The sequence below is a fragment of the Pleurodeles waltl genome, chromosome 5 (assembly GCF_031143425.1).
Source record: "Pleurodeles waltl isolate 20211129_DDA chromosome 5, aPleWal1.hap1.20221129, whole genome shotgun sequence".
Taxonomy (NCBI): Eukaryota; Metazoa; Chordata; class Amphibia; order Caudata; family Salamandridae; genus Pleurodeles; species Pleurodeles waltl.
This window is the reverse complement of record NC_090444.1, coordinates 1,165,716,515-1,165,734,037: the sequence shown is the minus strand read 5'-3', so window position 1 is coordinate 1,165,734,037 and position 17,523 is coordinate 1,165,716,515. Positions and strand designations below refer to the sequence as shown.

Below are 17,523 nucleotides of genomic sequence, written 5' to 3'. Positions count from 1 at the left end.
TAGTTTACCACCATTGAATGTCCACCGTGGTGAATCGTGGGTCATAATGTGTTGGGCATAGTTCTGTTGGTATAACGGTGTGGGTTTTGCTACGCCAGTTTATCACTGACCTTTGGTGTGGCGGAGTTGTGTCGGTGGCTGAATAGTGATGGATTGGTGTGTGTTTGTCAAAATATGGTGAACGGATGTCCGCGGCGGTATGTTGGCGGCAGTGTTTTTTACCACCAATGTCATAATGAGGGCCTTAATCTGGGACTTCTTTTCAGGCTTTTTGTTTTTGTAAGATCAATTTCATATTTATCTGCTAACTCCTGAGGTTGCTGATGTACTTCAACTGCTCCCTCTGTAATTAATGGGCACAAATATCTCAACTCAGCTTCAGAGTAAGATTCGAGTCGGTTTACTCCCATTGCCCCTTCAAGAAGCTCACCTGCTTCCATCAACAATCTTGTCTTATTTATAAACTCCTTTTCTTTAAACTGACTCTCTGGAACACTTGAAACACGTAATTCTTCCAACCACCTTGTTAATTGTTGTGCTGTCAAACCTTGTAATTAAATATTACCATGTTGCACACTCGGTAACTGTTGCTGTATTGAGTTCACACATTGAGGAGTTAACATTTTTAACTCAGGACCATTATGTGATCCAGCCATTTCAGGATTTCTAATAGGTGTTAAATCTAATACCGACCTTGATCTATTCAGAGTTTGTCTTGGAGGCAAGATTAATCTCATGTTTTCGTTCTGATTTTGAACTCCTCGGTTATCTGCACTATTATTGTTTTGGGCATATGAAGGCACAATTGGACCAAGTGTAATAGGTACCGATACTGCATCTGGGCTTAATCTGGTCTCTACATTCTGAGTTTGCATTATTCCTGCATTCTGCATTTCAGGCAGTACCATGTGTTTGAATCAACATTGGTTTCTGTAAAGTCTGTACTGAGGATACTACTAGATTAGCAGTACATCTGGGTAAATCCTAAGAACACTAATTCAATAGAGAAAGCACAAAACCAAAATAATAGAACTTGAGCAAGAGAAATTTAATACATTGAATCAACAAATGAAAGAATCAATGACTATTCATGAGTATGAGAGTAACACCTCACTAACCACTAATTAGCATTAACATGTTGGGCTTCATGTAAAAGATTTAGTAACACAAATTTAGAAAACATCTAGCTATGGCGCTATTAAAATAAGCAGCAGTATTTAAACAATAGCAGTTGGCACCTGAAAAACAAAAGACAAACACAGTATACAGATCCATACATTTACCTATCCTTATGGTAGTCAGCAATCAGATTATAACTTCATCAGGGACAGCAGCATCAGCATCAGAACAGTAACAAGGTAGGGGGTTGGATTAGAATTTGGACTAAAAGATTACTAAATCATTAATGCATTAGTTCAGTATTGAACAACATAGTAAACTCAGAAAATAATGAAACACCAGAATGTCAGTAGACTGACTGGCAAAGCATGAAGTGTCAAAGTGACAGATCACACCAAATGCATGAAGTGAAGTCTCTGGAGTCCAGGAAAATATGAGCACCAAATCAATGGAGACTGAACATTAAATTAAACTTGCTAAACTCCTGTGATTGGTTAAAACATAAGATGAGAAGAATATACCCAATGAGACAATTATTAGATATTACAATTATATAAAATGTTAGGTCTAAGAATATTTATTCGCTGTTGTTCTATTAACGAAACTCGAACTAATTCAAAATGTATCTTGCACACTCCCTTCTCCGGCTGCATCTTTAGATCCATTTTTTGGCACCTTCCGAATATGCTGTTGCTGGACAGTGATTACAAAAATATGGAAACATTTCTTCCACACCATTCCCTCAAGAGAAATACATTCGTTAGAAACATAACTACAGACAAATATGCAAGTTTAATGAATGAAGTCTGTTAGGCAACTGACATGAAGTTTAAAAAACAAAGCACCCTAGAAACATTTAAAACAGATAACATTGCATGGTGGCCTCGTTCTGCTTAAAACCCAGCAGAGGCCAAGAAATACTCATATTATATCAGCATTTATTTTAGCAGAGAACATGCTCTTAAAGGGACAAATATTTTCCCATCACATTATTAATATAACATTAGAAAACATATCCAGGCCTTTCGCTCAATGCCGGCCACTAAGTACAGCACAATTGTTGTATTAACATAAGTTTATAGTTAAATTATTTCACACATTTAGTACATAAGTATGATTATGTAAAGACAAATTATTCACATCTAAATCCCTGCGCTCACAGACTGGGACAATAAATAGGCCTGGGCAAAAAAATAAAAGTGGCCGCCACTAGCGAAAGAGGTAGCTAAAAAGTAAATCAGGCCAGTTTTGAACTTTTAAAGACACATTGCATGGGTATTTTGAAAGGGATGGGAGTCTGAATATGTGTTTGTTTGTGAAAGCAACACTGAAAACAAACCCACTCGGCCACAAAACAGGCCCCATTAGCTGCTGAAAATCCGACTCGCACATTGGTCTGTCAGATCAGCCCATTGGGCACTGCCTGCATTGCCATATATGCGAGTCTGACCCCGCGTCTGGTCTCAGTTCTTCGTCATTATTCTCCACACAGCCGGAATGAGCAATTGTTGCTGTTAGTTAGTTCAGAGAAGCCCTCCTTTTCTGAAAGATGCAGTTATCGCAGCATAGACAGCCTATGGAACTGCAGTATAGTGACAGCCTATGCGTTGGAGGGGAGCAACTGGCAGTCATAGCGTGCCACTCCATGAATACTAGGAGCAATTAATCCTGGGTGGGGACTACTCAGAGACACTGGACATTTCATGTCTGTCTTCTAAAGCACAGAGGCAACGTCAGAATGTGCGGATGCCACTTTGGCCTATGGACAGCCAAAGAATGGGCACTGTGTATAAGAGGCAGTGTCAGTTTGCTCTGATGCAGCTTCTCCAAAGACCCTGAGTGGAGGTGCGCAGAGCTAACTCCACACAGACCATTTTGTGACAAATGAGGCTGCTGTCAAATTTGCAGTTGCTAAGGGTGATGTTTTGTTGCTTATGTTTTCCTTTCTATTAATATTCTGAGAGCTTTGTGTCTTTCGCTGGAGAGACTCATTTTTGGCCTATGAAGCCTGGGAAGCTGCAGCATGCAAATGATCCCATGCAGCAGGATACTACAGATGTCAACACATGTTTATTTTGGCTGTGTGCTTGTGTGTCAAGCTGTACCTTCACTCACACTAGTATTCCATTGTTTTTCATTTTCTAGGACTTGCTGTTTCAGACACTTCCGACTCGAGACCTCACCAGCTGAAGGCACATCACAGTCCAACTTTCCCACAGCCATAATGTGAAAGCGCAGAATGAATATCACATGCAACTGATACTTGAATGCCTTATCAAAAGAGGTTTAACAGCACATTTAAATAAATCTTTTTGACACATAAAGTACCAATTCTCTAAACACATCTCCCTCTTTCCCCCCAACATTTCCACCCACCTCCTTCCAAATCACCAACCACGTCTCCGCCCCCAAGCAAAGCCAAGTAACCTTGCTAATGCTTGTTATAAAGAGGCATCACTTACAAATCATCTGCTCAATATAATAGTTGCTAATAATTATGGATGATTTAATAGATAGCCTTGATGATATGGAATATTGTAAGTCACTGGAATGCTAAGCAATGAGGTGGATGCCACCAGTGATGGCGTAGCAATCTGACCTATAGATATAAACTGATTCCTATAAGGAACATTTTGGGCCACAAATGGCGTCAGTGCATCCTACCTTATATTTGTTGTGATCATTTATTTTATAAGGGGACACATTAGGGTAACCAACCATCTACCCTCATGAGGTTGAATGAACCTTTGGACTCCGTTAGGTATGAGTGTTTGGTTGTGAACAAAATAAAGTCAACAATAAACCAAACCAAACAATACCATCATTAATCAACCTTAGAATTAGTGATTTATACACGCCATGACCTACTTGGCCATGAAGCACTACAACAGTTTAGTAAAGTTTAAACAGTTACTGCCTTTAGAATAACAATGCTTAGATCATGTAAATCAAACACAAAACCAAATTATAATGATACATGAATAACGCAGGTATCCAAACCTTCTAAAGAATCTTAGCTTTGACAGAATGAGAATCAATAGGCACTCAAGAATCACCATACAGAAGAACAGCAATATCAGGTGCACAGTTGAGATTGAATACATTGATTTAACACAGATGTATTATTCACAATCAGTTATTTTGTGCAGCCAAATTCAGAATGTGACATTTTAACTATCACCTTAAATAGATTAAGCATGTTGGACTTCATGCAAAAAGAAAAAGAAGACAAAGCTAATTTGTCAAACATCCATCTATGGCGCTAACAAAAATAGCGGTTGGGTTTCTAGAAGAGAAAACATGAAAACCTGCAAGAAAGACAAATGCTCAAACTATGTTATACCTCTCCTTAATGGGTTCAGCAGGCAGAAAAGTCTTCTTCAGTGGAGCATCTTCATGGTCAGCGTCAGTGGACAGTGAACTGTAAGTGGCACACAGCACATTATTTCACTAGCAGAAATAAAAGGACATCTTAACAGAGCCAGCAACAGGGAAGAACTGCACTCTAAACAGCAGAGAAGAAATCTGCATAAGACTGATCACAGCAAAGGACAAAGCAAAAGCTCCCCAAAGTCTGAGCTTACATCACAATATTAAAGTCCCAAAAATTAACTAGATACTCTGCCATTGGTTAGACTGTAGGGTGGTTTGGACAGAAGCAATTAAAACTAAAGCACCTTTCTCCATGTTGCACTTTTTGTGTTCTTTTCTGCCTCATTGGTTCAGCTCCTTTCACTGCCATCACCAGTTCCAGACCCAGAAATAAAATGTTTCAAACTGCATAAAACTACTGAAAGCCATTGTTTTCTGTGGAACACTATCTAGCAGGAACTAAAAAAATGTTTCAATATTAGTACATTTCACGTCAACAAGATGCTTCAGTAAAGACAGAAAAATTATAGTGACTTTCTATCCACATCAGCAATTTCTAAACATCACATTATTTCATCTGAATTAGCTTAGCGTAGGCCTGTTTAAAACACAATAAAATGTGCAGTGTACAACATTTCATAAAACTCAAACTATTTATTTTCAGAACATGTAATTATAATTTTTTCAATATTCTCAGTTACTAAAACATAAAATACATTTAATTAGAAAGTGATTTATTTTCATTTTCAAAATATCTGTGTCAGTTATCAGTGTAGGCCTCATTTTCATTTCAGTCTTGCACTTTTAAACGCATGGTTTTTCTTTCAGTTAATCACACAATTTATTAGTAATTTTCACACTATCACAATGGTAGGCTTCATAGGAAAAATTCCAAGGAATGTGCATAAAAAAGCCAAACATCAATACAGTTCATTTGTAAAGAATTCAAAGGTCCAAACAATGTTAGTTAAATGAAGAAAGGCACACACAAAAGTGACGGTTGATTAAAATGCATAAACAGTATAGGGCACAAGTCATCAATGAAATAAATAATTATAAAAGAGTGCAAAGAATTTTTAATGTTCTTTACTAGCACAATTTCAACCAAATGAGCAGGTCGAACCATCGGTCATCTGTAGAACTGGTATAGAATCATGGCAAAGATAACTTAAGTGTGGGCATTAATTTCAAAGATTTGAGCTGTTTGGGAATAAATGAAGAATAAGGACAATTCAAAGAAGTCTGGTCTCTGGCACGAAATGGCCTAATGGCCTTGAAGCTTTAGCAAAATAGCAGGTCAAACCACTGAGAACTGCAGTTAAAACAGAGGTGAGCAACAGAGCACTGCAGTCAAACCAGGGATGAACCTAGACACAGCCAGCTCAAACACTCGAGGCTCCAGGGTATGCTGTGTAGAAGTCTCTGCCTGATGAGAAGAAAAAATATTTTGAAAACAAATGCTTTTTTAGAGGTTGTTAGAAGTGGGGTCCCTTGATGGCAGTGGTTTGCACCCTGTTCCAGTAGGGACCCTCACTCTAGTCAGAGTAAAGGAGTCACACAGCTAAGATAACCCCTACTCACTCACTTGGTAGCTCAAGCAGTTAGATTTATCTCAGAGGCAATGTGTAACGTATTTGTGCACATACAGTAACATAGTAAAAGCACCACAAAAGTACTCTACGCCAGTTTAGAAAAATAGCCAATATTTATCTGAGTAAAACAAGACCAAAATAACAAAAATCCAAAATACACAAGTAAACATACACATTTTCAAAGATTAAATGTAGTATAGTGCTTAGAAACACAATAGCTCCCACTGGGTATATCAAAACTGCTTGACAGAGTTGCTTCCAACAGTTCGGCGGCACCTGCGAAGTAGCGCGGCTGGCCATGGAGTCGTATAGACCCAGTTACAGTACCTTAGAAAACAACGTGGAAACAACGAAGTTGTACGGAGTCAGGGAGGTGAGGCATCGCTGTAGCCGGTGCAGCGTTAGTTCCTTACTGCCACCGGGGAGATGAGGTGTCGGTTCCTTGCTATTGGGCAGGGGAGGTGAGGTGTTGGTTCCCTATGGTTGCAGAGGAGGTGATGCGGCATTGGCAGCAAGGCGTTGGTTCCTTACAACAAAGCGGGGTCAATGAATCCAGCAGGTCAAGACGCGAGGCTTTGATTTTGTGGTGTCACAATCACACCATGTGGCCACAGGTGCTCCAGCAGAGTCGGAGTTGGGTGCCACGGATGTCAGTGACACGTCACTCTGGATTCGCATTGTGGCAGGACTTCGGAGGTGCTGCAGCTGAGTTGGGCCTACATTGTTGGTCATGGTAATTGCACTCAGCAGGGACAACAGCTCTGGTATAGACAGGGGCCTGGGGCTCAGAGAGTGGCACCAGTTCCAAAGTCGTTCTGGAAGTCGATGCACTAGTTTCTTCCTTGTGACACCAGAACTCACTCCCAAGGACCCAGGAACTTGATTTGGCACCACTTGGCAAGTCAGGACCCTCAGCAAGGCACTGGTAGGTGAAGTCTTTGATGTCCCTGAGACTCCTTGACAGGAGGTAAGCTCAGTCCAAGCCCTTGAAGAACCTTTACAGCAGGATGCGGAAAGTCAAGTCCAGTCCTCTCAATCCCAAGACAGAAGCAGCAAAGAGCAGGCCAGCACAACAAAGCAACAGGCAGAGTGGCAGTCCCTCCTACAACATCCCGTTCTTATTCCAGGCAGAATTTCATCAGTTGAGACGGATACTATTTATGTGGTTGAGCACTTATACCCTTTTCTGTCTTTGAAGTAGGCAAACTTCAAAGAGAAGTCTTTGTAGTGCACAGGACCCTAACTTTCCCTGCCCTGGGCCATCAAGATATGCAGGGCACATCTCAGCTTCCTTTGTGTGACTGTCTGGAGTGAATACACAAACTCCCCGACAGTTATCCTGACCCAGATGTGTATTAAGCAGACAGGCAGAGGCACAGCATGGTTAAACAAGAAAATTCCCCACTCTCTAAAAGTGACATTTTCAAGCCTACAATTCAAAAAACAACTTCAACAAAATATGTTTTTTTAAATTATGAGTTCAGAGACCCCAAGCCCCATATCTCTATCTTCTCCCAATGGAAATATACACTTAAAAGATATTTCAAAGTAATTCCCCTGTTACCCCATGCGAGAGATAGCCCTTGCAATAGTAAAAAACACACCAGTTCATGTCCTACATTTTAAATACACTGCACCGTGTGCACCCTGCCCATGGGGCTGACTTTGGCCTACCTTAGTTGTGACTTACAGGTAATAAAAGGTAAAGATTGGGCCTGGCAATTAGGTGCACTTACCAGATTGATATGGCAGTTTAAAACTGCACACACAGACACTGCAGTGGCAGGCCTGAGGCATATTTACAGAGCTACTCATATGGGTGGCACAATTAGTTCTGTAGGCCCACTAGTAGAATTTGATTTACAGGCCCGGGGCATACATGTGCACTGCACTAGGGACTTACTAGTAAATCAGATATGCCAACCATGGAGAAACCAATCACCAATACATTTTAGACAGAGAGCATATGCACTTTAGCACTGGTTAGCAGTGATAAAGTGTCCACAGTCCTAAAGCCAACAAAAACAGGTAAAAAAAGGAGGTAGAAGGCAAACAGTTTGGGGATAGCCCAGTGAAAAGGGCAATTTCTAACAAAGGTGAACTGACCAGAGTTGGATGTGTTGGGGAGAAGAGTCAGTTTGGCGCAAGGAAAAAAGGTTCTTGTGTTCAAGAGTTATGATATTCAAGGAAAGGGTGAGGAAGAGCAAATACCCCCAGGAACCTTTAACTGTAAAATACACAAAGTGGGCCTAATTCACAGAGGTAAACGTATACATTTGTGTACGTTTTTTTTGGTATTCTCAACGTATGACTTGATAATAAGTTTACAACTACGAAGACTATGCAGTTGGTGTGGAGAACGGCACACATAACAAGATAGTCCTACTGTGGTGAGGTGGTTAGAATATGCATGTGTCACTTGGAATCGTGTGACATCGTGAGAGTGATGTCATGCCATTCCAGGCGACAGATGGGTGGAGGTGACGGTTGGTGGCGGTGCTGTGCCCCTCTTCTACAGGAGTAATACTTGTTTATAAATGGAATAAATATCTTCTTTTACAACGCTTCACTTCGACTCATTTCATGTGGCGACGAGGAGAAAGAATCAAGGTCCTCAGGAACGCTCTTGAACACGGAACAGTAAAAAGAAATGGTGGAATGAAGTGAAATTATGAAGATCTGGATCGGATGTTTTTGATGGAGAATTTGGCAAGTACAGTAACTGCGGTGGTGTGGGGCACAGAGACTTTAAGCGTAAAGGCAGTTACAAATCAGCTGATTTGCAGCAGTATGAGATTGTTGGTGGCAGCGTGAGACACTTGACAGTTTAACGCTCGCGCAACAAACAGTGAAATACACTGTTGGGCGCAGAATATATGAGTGCATTTTGTGATCGCACAAGAAACAGTATACTCCGAGTTGGTGTGTATACGCATCGATTGGTTTAGTTTGAATTAATCAAGCGCGTTAACAAGCTGAACAACGCTCGTGCAACAAACGTTAAAATACAGTGTCGCGCGCAGGACACACACGCGCTACTCGGAGTGTGGTGAGTTCGGGCAGGAGGCATTTCGTATTGCACACACGCATCGATCGGAGCAAGTAAAAAGTAATTAAGAACCAAAAATAAAGGCAAGTCTCACCTCCAGTCTTCAATGGTTCTTCAGGCTCTGGTGGTACTGTTTTTTTATGAACTTCCTGTTACGATCTCATCAGTAAAATAAAAAAGGGACTCTGGATATCTGAAAGTTTTTTTTTGGTGTCGGCCATCTTACATTGGGAAGAATAAATTCTCAAATTAACAACCAAAGAAGATTAAATTATTATATTTTGCTTTATTTATAGAAAACAGAGAAATAATAAGAATATACATTTTTGAAGTATATTTGTTTAAGTAGTTTTTTTGTTACTAATTGGACAATGCAGAATATTCATCCACCTGCTCCTTTCTTGCAAGATCCGGGGGATCCTCCATTGGAATGGAAACTGTGGTTACGATCATTTAAAGCTTTTCTCGGAGCTATTGATGGTCATAGATTTAGACCTGAAAGGAAGAAAAGTCTAATGTATTACTATTTAGGAGTTGAAGGACAAAATGTTTTTGATCATCTACCTACGTATCAAGTGGGCGAAGAAGAAGAGTTAGATGAATTTGATATGGCTATTGCACAGTTGGATAAACATTTTGTAAAAACTAAGAATATTGTAGTACATAGATATAAATTTTTCACGAGATCGCAGAATTCAAATGAAAGTATTGATACTTTTATTACTGCATTGAAAGTACTAGCTGCAAAATGTGAATTTGAAAATTTTACATCTCAATTGATTAGGGATCAATTAGTAGCAAGGTGTTTTTCAAGGAAAATACAAGAAAAATTGCTTACGTGTAAAGATCCTTCTCTAGACAAAGCTATTGATATTGCGAAAAGTATTGAGTGTTCTTTGGAAGATGCAAAACAATTGGAATCTGCCTTAGCAAATACTACAATATCAGGTGCAGTAACTAACCTCTTTAGTGCGGGCGTCGGCCACTGGCCGACGCCCCCACACCCTCCCTGGTGCGGGTCACGACCAGTGGCCGACACCAGGAAGGGCATTAATAAATCCTCGGGTGCGTCGCACCCGAGGATTTTTTTTTTATTTTTTTTTTCCCCCGGGAGACACGGAAGCTACCGTGTCTCCCCCCGCCCCCCACCCGCCCCTTTGTGACGTCAGCGCGCCGCGAGGCGCGCTGACGTTGCAAAGGTGTTTTCCCCATGAAAGCAGGAAGCAGCCTTGCGGCCGCTTCCTGCTTTCATGGGGAAAACGGCCTTTTTCACGTTCGGGAAGGCCTCGTAAGAAAGGGGAGAGTCTCCCCTTTCTTACGAGGCCTTCCTGAAAGTGTTTCCTGGCCCCCGGTCGCAGATGTGCTGCGATCGGGGGCCAGGAAACACTTTCAGGTTTCCTGGCTCCCCCGATCGCAGCACAGCTGCGATCGGGGGGGTCAGGAAACATTTTGAAAAGGCCTCATAAGAAAGGGGAGACTCTCCCCTTTCTTACGAGGCCTTCTGAAACTGTTTCTGGCCCCCGAGCACAGCTGCGATCGGGGGCCAGAAACAGTTTCAGAAGGCCTCGTAAGAAAGGGGAGAGTCTCCCCTTTCTTATGAGGCCTTCTGAAACGGTTTCCTGGCCCCCGATCGCAGCACAGCTGCGATCGGGGGCCAGGAAACCCCACTAGACACCAGGGATTTCACTTTTGGGGGGCGCCCCCCCCCCCGGAAAACGGGCCACCCCCGCCATAATTTTCTTTAAAAAAAAAAAAGGTAGGTGCCCCCTGGGGGGGGGGGGGGGGCGCGATCGCGCCCCCCCCCCCCCAGGGGATTTAAAAAAAATAAATAAAATAATGAAATGACAGGGGGTCGCCCGTGGGCAGGGTGACCCCCTGTGGGGGCAATTTTTTTTTTAGATGTTGTAGGGTTTCCCTGGGGGCCATTTTGGCCCCCAAGGAAACCATACAACAACTAAAAAAAAATATATGTATATATCTATATATATATATCTATGTAGATAGATATATCTAGGTACATGGATATATCTATAGATATATCTATGTAGATATATATTTATATATATATATATATATATATATATATAGGTAGATCTGTATCAAAGAGATTTATAAAGCGCGCTACTCACCTGTGAGGGTCTCAAGGCGCTGGGGGGGGACGGGGGGAGGGAAAGGGGCTAGGAGATTCACTGTTCAAAAAGCCAGGTTTTGAGGCCCTTCCTGAAAAGAAGTAGGTTTTGGGTCTTGCGAATGTGGGTTGTGAGTGCGTTCCATGTTTTGGGTGCAATGTTGGAGAAGGATCTGCCCCCGGTGGTGGTGTGTTTGATGCGGGGGTCAGAGGCAAGAGAGAGGTCAGCTGAACGGACGTTTCGTGTGGGGGTGTGGAAGGTGACTCTCGTTGAGGTAGGCAGGGCCTGTGTTGTGGAGTGATTTGTGTGTGAGGATGAGGATCTTGAAGGTGATCCTTTTGTCAATGGGGAGCCAGTGGAGGGATTTGAGGTGGGGAGAGATGTGTTCGTGTCGGTGGAGGTCGAGGATGAGTCGTGCTGCTGAGTTCTGGATGCGTGTAGTTTGCACTTGAGTTTTAGAGTGGTGCCGGCGTAGAGGGCGTTTCTGTAATCAAGCCTGCTGCTGATGAGTGCGTGAGTGACAGTTTTTCTGGTCTCTGTGGGGATCCATTTGAATGTTTTTCAGTATACGGAGTTTGTTGAAGCATGAGGAGGTAAGAGCGTTGATTTGTTGGGTCATAGAGAGGGAGGAGTCTAGGATGATGCTGAGGTTGCGTGCGTAGTTGGCGGGGGTGGGTGCAGGGCCTAGCGTGGTGGGCCACCATGGGGGGTCCCAGGTTTTTTTGGTGAGGGCCAAAGAGGATTATTTCAGTTTTGCTTGAGTTGAGTTTCAGGTGGTTGGCTGTCATATATACATCACTTTTGTCAATATGTGTGTGGTTTCCCTGGGGGGAAAAGGGTCCGACTTGTCTAGTGGCAGTTTTAGTGCCATAAAGAAGCGCAGAAGGTTTATATGCCTACTGCAAAGAGCACATCTGTATTTTATGTAAATAGCTGAGTACATTAGTAAAGTCTATGGAGAGATGAAGGGCACTTTTGCTGGGTGGTAATGAGGGAATCCGAGGAGGAGGGAGTGGGAGCACCAATAATGATTGTTGGACTGGGCGCAGGAGGTGCTAAAGACTGTGACGAATGGTATGTGACAAGGTGTTTTTTGAGTGTCTTGAAAGTACGTGCTGATTGAGGGAAGAAGCGCAGGTAAGGTGGCCTCTACTGTTGCACGTATCTCACACACACCATCGATTTTGTGACTGTCTACGTAGGCTAGTGTTTTAGAGCAACAGTTTAGCCAATAGCAGAGATGGCATCTTGATGGATGACTGCTGCCTGCACTTGGGTTATAGAGGACCGCTCTGACATAGGATCAGAGACTGAGACATCAGATACTGAGACAGCATCTGAGGGATAGGACAATGGCGCAGACTCTGGGAGTGATTTTTCAGTCAGAGGAGTCCCATTCGAAAACTCCTCTTCCAGTACATTATGAGGGAGGTGATGAGGACAGTCCTGCTGTCCCTTCGCAAGCTGTTCGTGCAACTGGGTAATAGTGGGTTAGGCCAACCCAGAGAGCAGGTGAATGCGGCGGCAAGCAGAGAGAGAGTGCTCTCTTGGGAGCTCACCAATTTAGTTCAGCCCCAAATTCCACCACCCAAATCATATTGTGGAGACATCAAAATTGTCTATGGCAAAACAAACTGGTTTTGTAAGGCAGGCACCTGTGTTTTTGGTCCTGGATTCGGCGGCCATATAGAGAAACACACTAAACCCAAACATTTCTGGAAACTAGACATTCGGGGGAGTCCACAGAGGTGTGACTTGTGTGTATTCCCCAAAGTTTTCTTACCCAGAATACCCTGCAAAGCTGAAATGTTGAAAAAAAACTCTATTTTTCTCGCATTTCTGTCACACAAACTACAGGAATATGCTGGGATCCACAACATTCCTACCACCCAGGGACTCCTCACCTGTCCTGATAAAAACACTACCCCACTTGAGTGCCTACACCTAGTGCCTGTGTCAGGAATGGATCACCCCAGGGTCAACAGCTGCCTCACGTAAGGACCAACATTGACCGTTGTGTGATCTATTCCTGTCGCAGGCACCAGGCCTAACCACACAAGTGAGGTATCATATTTATCGGGAGACTTGGGGGAACGCTGGGTGGGAGGAAATTTGTGGCTCCCCTCAGATTCCAGAACTTTCTGTCACCGAAATGTGTGGAAAACATGGTATTTTAGCCACATTTTGAGGTTTGCAAAGGATTCTGGGTAACAGAACCTGGTCCGAGCCCCACAAGTCACCTCATCTTGGATTCCCCTGGGTTTCTAGTTTTCAAAAATGTGCTGGTTTGCTAGGTTTCCCCAGGTGCCGGCTGAGCTAGAGGCCAAAATCCACAGGTAGGCACTGTTTTCTCTGAAAAAATGTGATGTGTCCACGTTCTGTTTTGGGGCATTTCCTGTCGCGGGCGCTAGGCCTACCCACACAAGTGAGGTATCATTTTTATCGGGAGACTTAGGGGAACGCCGGGTGGAAGGAAATTTGTGGCTCCTCTCAGATTCCAGAACTTTCTGTCACCGAAATGTGAGGAAAACTTGTTTTTTTGGCCACTTTTTGAGGTTTGCAAAGGATTCTGGGTAACAGAACCTGGTCCGAGCCCCGCAAGTCACCCCTCCTTGGATTCCCCTAGGTCTCTAGTTTTCAGAAATGCACAGGTTTGGTAGGTTTCCCTATGTGCCGGCTGAGCTAGAGGCCAAAATCTACAGGTAGGCACTTCTCAAAAAACACCTCTGTTTTCTTCCAAAAATTTTGATGTGTCCACGTTGCGCTTTGGGGCGTTTCCTGTCGGGGGCGCTAGGCCTACCCACACAAGTGAGGTATCATTTTTATCGGGAGACTTGGGGGAACGCCGGGTGGAAGGAAATTTGTGGCTCCTCTCAGATTCCAGAACTTTCTGTCACCGAAATGTGAGGAAAACTTGTTTTTTTAGCCACTTTTTGAGGTTTGCAAAGGATTCTGGGTAACAGAACCTGGTCCGAGCCCCGCGAGTCACCCCTCCTTGGATTGCCCTAGGTTTCTAGTTTTCAGAAATGCACAGGTTTGGTAGGTTTCCCTACGTGCCGGCTGAGCTAGAGGCCAAAATCTACAGGTAGGCACTTCTCAAAAAACACCTCTGTTTTCTTCCAAAAATTTGGATGTGTCCACGTTGCGCTTTGGGGCGTTTCCTGTCGCGGGCGCTAGGCCTACCCACACAAGTGAGGTATCATTTTTATCGGGAGACTTGGGGGAACGCTGGGTGGAAGAAAATTTGTGGCTCCTCTCAGATTCCAGAACTTTCTGTCACCGAAATGTGAGGAAAACTTGTTTTTTTAGCCACTTTTTGAGGTTTGCAAAGGATTCTGGGTAACAGAACCTGGTCCGAGCCCCGCGAGTCACCCCTCCTTGGATTGCCCTAGGTCTCTAGTTTTCAGAAATGCACAGGTTTGGTAGGTTTCCCTAGGTGCCGGCTGAGCTAGAGGCCAAAATCTACAGGTAGGCACTTCTCAAAAAACACCTCTGTTTTCTTCCAAAAATTTTGATGTGTCCACGTTGCGCTTTGGGGTGTTTCCTGTCGCGGGCGCTAGGCCTACCCACACAAGTGAGGTATCATTTTTATCGGAAGACTTGGGGGAACGCCGGGTGGAAGGAAATTTGTGGCTCCTCTCAGATTCCAGAACTTTCTGTCACCGAAATGTGAGGAAAACTTGTTTTTTTAGCCACTTTTTGAGGTTTGCAAAGGATTCTGGGTAACAGAACCTGGTCCGAGCCCCGCGAGTCACCCCTCCTTGGATTGCCCTAGGTCTCTAGTTTTCAGAAATGCACAGGTTTGGTAGGTTTCCCTAGGTGCCGGCTGAGCTAGAGGCCAAAATCTACAGGTAGGCACTTCTCAAAAAACACCTCTGTTTTCTTCCAAAAATTTTGATGTGTCCCAGTTGCGCTTTGGGGCGTTTCCTGTCGCGGGCGCTAGGCCTACCCACACAAGTGAGGTATCATTTTTATCGGGAGACTTGGGGGAACGCCGGGTGGAAGGAAATTTGTGGCTCCTCTCAGATTCCAGAACTTTCTGTCACCGAAATGTGAGGAAAACTTGTTTTTTTAGCCACTTTTTGAGGTTTGCAAAGGATTCTGGGTAACAGAACCTGGTCTGAGCCCCGCAAGTCACCCCTCCTTGGATTGCCCTAGGTTTCTAGTTTTCAGAAATGCACAGGTTTGGTAGGTTTCCCTAGGTGCCGGCTGAGCTAGAGGCCAAAATCTACAGGTAGGCACTTCTCAAAAAACACCTCTGTTTTCTTCCAAAAATTTTGATGTGTCCACGTTGCGCTTTGGGGCGTTTCCTGTCGCGGGCGCTAGGCCTACCCACACAAGTGAGGTATCATTTTTATCGGGAGACTTGGGGGAACGCCGGGTGGAAGGAAATTTGTGGCTCCTCTCAGATTCCAGAACTTTCTGTCACCGAAATGTGAGGAAAACTTGTTTTTTTAGCCACTTTTTGAGGTTTGCAAAGGATTCTGGGTAACAGAACCTGGTCCGAGCCCCGCGAGTCACCCCTCCTTGGATTGCCCTAGGTCTCTAGTTTTCAGAAATGCACAGGTTTGGTAGGTTTCCCTAGGTGCCGGCTGAGCTAGAGGCCAAAATCTACAGGTAGGCACTTCTCAAAAAACACCTCTGTTTTCTTCCAAAAATTTTGATGTGTCCACGTTGCGCTTTGGGGCGTTTCCTGTCGCGGGCGCTAGGCCTACCCACACAAGTGAGGTATCATTTTTATCGGGAGACTTGGGGGAACGCCGGGTGGAAGGAAATTTGTGGCTCCTCTCAGATTCCAGAACTTTCTGTCACCGAAATGTGAGGAAAACTTGTTTTTTTAGCCACTTTTTGAGGTTTGCAAAGGATTCTGGGTAACAGAACCTGGTCTGAGCCCCGCAAGTCACCCCTCCTTGGATTCCCCTAGGTCTCTAGTTTTCAGAAATGCACAGGTTTGGTAGGTTTCCCTATGTGCCGGCTGAGCTAGAGGCCAAAATCTACAGGTAGGCACTTTGGAAAAAACAGCTGTGTTTTCTATAAAAAAAATAGGATGTGTCCATGTTGTGTTTTGGGGCATTTCCTGTCGCGGGCAATAGGCCTACCCACACAAGTGAGGTATCATTTTTATCGGGAGACTTGGGGGAACACAGAATAGCAAAACAAGTGTTATTGCCCCTTATCTTTCTCTACATTTTTTCCTTCCAAATATAAGAGAGTTTGTAAAAAAGACGTCTATTTGAGAAATGCCCTGCAATTCACATGCTAGTATGGGCACCTCGGAATTCAGCGATGTGCAAATAACCACTGCTCCTCAAAACCTTATCTTGATCCCATTTTGGAAATGCAAAGGTTTTCTTGATACCTCTTTTTCACTCTTCATATTTCAGCAAATGAATTGCTGTATACCCAGTATATAATGAAAACCAACTGCAGGGTGCAGCTCATTTATTGGCTCTGGGTACCTAGGGTTCTTGATGAACCTACAAGCCCTTTATATCCCCGCAACCAGAAGAGTCCAGCAGACAAAACGGTATATTGCTTTCAGAAATCTGACATCGCAGGAAAAAGTTACAGAGTAAAACATAAAGAAAAATGGCTGTTGTTTTCAGCTCAATTTCAATATTTTTTTATTTCAGCTGTTATTTTCTGTAGGAAAACCTTGTAGGATCTACACAAATGACCCCTTGCTGAATTCAGAATTGTGTCTAGTTTTCAGAAATGTTTAGCATTCCGGGATCCAGCATTGGTTTCACACCCATTCCTGTCACTAACTGGAAGGAGGCTGAAAGCACCAAATATAGTAGAAATGGGGTATGTCCCAGTAAAATGCCAAATTTGTGTTGAAAAATTTGGTTTTCTGATTCAAGTCTGCCCGTTCCTGAAAGGTGGGAAGATAGTGATTTCAGCACCAGAAACCCTTTGTTGATGGCATTTTCAGGGAAAAAACCACAAGCCTTCTTCGGCAGCCCTTTTTTCCCATTTTTTTGGAAAAAACTAAATTTTCACTGTATTTTGGCTATTTTCTTGGTCTCCTCCAGGGGAAACCACCAACTCTGGGTACCATTAGAATCCCTAGGATGTTGGAAAAAAAGGACGCAAATTTGGCGTGGTTAGCTTATGTGGACAAAAAGTTATGAAGCCCTAAGCGCGAACTACCCCAAATAGCCAAAAAAGGGCTCAGCACTGGGGGGGGAAAGGCCCAGCAGCTAAGGGGCTAATGTTCAGAGTGTTGATAGTAAGAAGAGTTATGGGTTGGAGAAAAAAC

General features: G+C 43.5%; 1 long non-coding RNA gene across 3 annotated transcripts in view; it reads left to right on the top strand.

The window, feature by feature from the left end:
* The window catches only part of LOC138296343 (uncharacterized), a 150,154-nt gene that overhangs the window by 96,068 nt on the left and 36,563 nt on the right, over positions 1-17,523 (top strand). The window contains exon 3 of one of the 3 annotated variants that reach the window (XR_011203814.1): positions 3,265-3,403. The exons of 1 other annotated variant lie outside the window; for it this stretch is intronic. This is a non-coding gene — a long non-coding RNA (uncharacterized lncRNA). Of the gene's footprint in view, positions 1-3,264; positions 7,506-17,523 lie in introns of those variants that run through there. One more of the 3 variants, XR_011203813.1, reaches the window with a different exon arrangement.